Below are 3,034 nucleotides of genomic sequence, written 5' to 3' on the forward strand. Positions count from 1 at the left end.
TTGTGAGTTCAATGGAGTTTTGACCAAGGACCACAAACGATATTTTATCACCTTTATAGATGATTGCAGTAGATACTGTTATGTGTTTCTCATGAAAAATAAGGATGAAGCCTTAGACAAATTTATTTTGTTTAAAAATGAAGCAGAAACCCAAACTGGTAAGAAACTTAAAAGACTAAGGTCCGATAGAGGAGGAGAATATGAGTCGAGTAAGTTCAATGAATATTGTCAAACTTTTGGCATTATTCATGAAAAGACTCCTCCGTATTCCCCTTCGTCTAATGGAATGGCTGAACGAAAAAATAGAACATTCAAAGATATGATTAACAGTCTCCTACTAACCTCCGGATTACCAAAGTATTTGTGGGGAGAGGTTTTGAATACGGCTTGCCATAGTCTGAATAGAGTCCCTCTGAAACACAATACGAGTACTCCTTTCGAGTTGTGGAAAGGTAGGAAACCAAGTTTGAAATACTTTCGAGTGTGGGGGTGCCTAGCAAAAGTGCTGATCCTAGAACACAAACGAAAGAAATTGGGTCCTAAGACTGTTGATGCCGTGTTCTTGGGCTATGTGGAGACAAGTTATGCCTTAAGATTTCTGGTTATTAAATCAGAAATTCCAGGCATTGAGATCAACACAATAGTTGAATTTCGTGATGCTGTATTCCTAGAAGATGTATTTCCTTTAAAAACAGGAATACCTTCAACTGTTTCGCTTGATGATTCACTTGCCTCCACATCTATTCCTGAACATGTGGAAAGGATGTCAAATGTGGGGGTTAGTTCTAGTAGTTCTAATCAGACTCATGAGGAGTCAGAACGGAGTAAGAGAGCTAGGATTATCAAGAATTTTGGAAGTGACTTTGTCACTTACAACATCAAGGATGATCCGATAACTTTCAAAGATGCTATGGCTTCTTCAGAAGCCAAGCAGTGGAAAGAAGCTGTCAAAAGTGAGATGGACTCCATTGTTTCCAATGGAACGTGGGTCCTAGTCGATCTCCCTCCGGGGTGTACTACTATAGGGTGTAAGTGGATCTTTAAAAGAAAACTGAAACCTGATGGGACCATAGATAAGTTTAAAGCCAGATTGGTGGCTAAAGGGTTTAAACAAAAGGAGGGAATAGACTATTTCGATACCTATTCTCCGGTAGCTCGATTAACTACAATCCGGGTGCTTATAGCACTTGCTTCGGAATCTCCCGACCCGATTCACCAGATGGATGTGAAAACAGCCTTCTTGTATGGTGAACTCGAGGAAGAAATTTACATGGATCAGCCTGAGGGGTTTGTAGCTCATGGTAACGAGCACAAAGTTTGTAAACTTGTTAAATTTCTGTATGGACTTAAACAAGCACCCAAACAGTGGCATGAAAAGTTTGATAAAACTATTCTTGCATTTGGCTTCACTGTAAATGAGAATGATAAATGTATACTGCAAGGTTAAAGGAAATAAAATGATAATTTTACGCCTGTATGTGGATGATATTCTATTAATAGGATCATGTTTAGATATTATTACCGAAACCAAGTCATTTTTGAAAAATAAGTTTGAAATGAAGGATATGGGTGAGGCTAATGTGATTCTTGGCATCAAGTTGACTCGGTCAACTAATGGGATAGCCATTTCTCAATCTCATTATGTTGAGAAGATAATTGAGAAATTTGGTTATCAAAACAGTAGAATTGCTAAAACATCATATGATCCTTCTGTAGCTTTATTCAAAAATGAAAGTGGTGTTCCGGTTGCACAGCTAAGGTATTCCCAAATTATTGGGAGCTTACAGTATCTGGCAAATGGCACGAGACCAGATATATCCTTTTCTGTCTCTAAGCTAGCTACATACACTAGTTGTCCTGATAAAACTCATTGGGATGCTTTGGATAGAGTACTAAGGTACTTAAAGGGCTCGGTGTCACTGGCCATACATTATGGAAGATTCTCTGCTGTTCTTGAGGGATATAGTGATGCTAGCTGGATAGCCAAAAACTCTGGGAGTAATGGGTGCTCAGGATATGTTTTTACTTTAGGTGGGGGCGCAGTCTCCTGGAAGTCTGCAAAACATACTTTGATAACCCGGTCTACGTTTGAAGCCGAGTTATGTGCTTTAGATACGACTGGTACCGAGGCAGAATGGCTATTTGGGTTGTTATCACAACTTCCCATTGTAAGTCAGCCTCTTTCACCGATTGTTGTACATTGTGATAGCCAAACCACAATAGCAAAGGTGAAGAGTCGTAAATACAATCAAAAGACCAAACGACACATCCAAGTTAGACTGAAGTCTATAAGGGCATTAGTGTCAGACAGAGTAATGGGCATTGACTTTGTGGGAACAAAGGACAATGTGGCTGATCCTTTGACGAAAGGATTGAATCTATCACAAGTTTTGGGGATGGAATTGAAAACCCATGAGTGATATATCTACGACGGCAACCCAACCTTTTGAGTGGAGATCCCACAAAGAAGGTTCAATGTGGTATCAACAAGTCGTAAGGGTATGTCAGAGCATCAAATAGACTGATACTTTGTATCTGGAGTCTGTCCCCTGGAATTCTGGAAGGTGCTGCTACTGCAAGTGTAGTAAGAGTTTAACTCTGAATGGGGTCAAGTCTTATAAGACGAGATGCTAGCAGTGCATCCCTGGAGACGCCCAACTAAGTGAATGTCGTTGTTTGGCCGCTACTAAGGAATTGGTTTATTCCTTAAAGCATTCATGAACAAGATCAGGACACATGGCCTAAGCGTCAACCCTAAAGATCAACACAAAGCTGGTGGCTTGTTGTTACTGACAGACGTTGTCACACTTACAGGCTTGTATCAACAAGTCGTAAGGGTATGTCAGAGCATCAAATAGACTGATACTTTGTATCTGGAGTCTGTCCCCTGGAATTCTGGAAGGTGCTGCTACTGCAAGTGTAGTAAGAGTTTAACTCTGAATGGGGTCAAGTCTTATAAGACGAGATGCTAGCAGTGCATCCCTGGAGACGCCCAACTAAGTGAATGTCGTTGTTTGCGCTACTAAGAGGAATT

This window comes from Sesamum indicum, linkage group LG11, assembly GCF_000512975.1.
Source record: "Sesamum indicum cultivar Zhongzhi No. 13 linkage group LG11, S_indicum_v1.0, whole genome shotgun sequence".
Taxonomy (NCBI): domain Eukaryota; kingdom Viridiplantae; phylum Streptophyta; class Magnoliopsida; order Lamiales; family Pedaliaceae; genus Sesamum; species Sesamum indicum.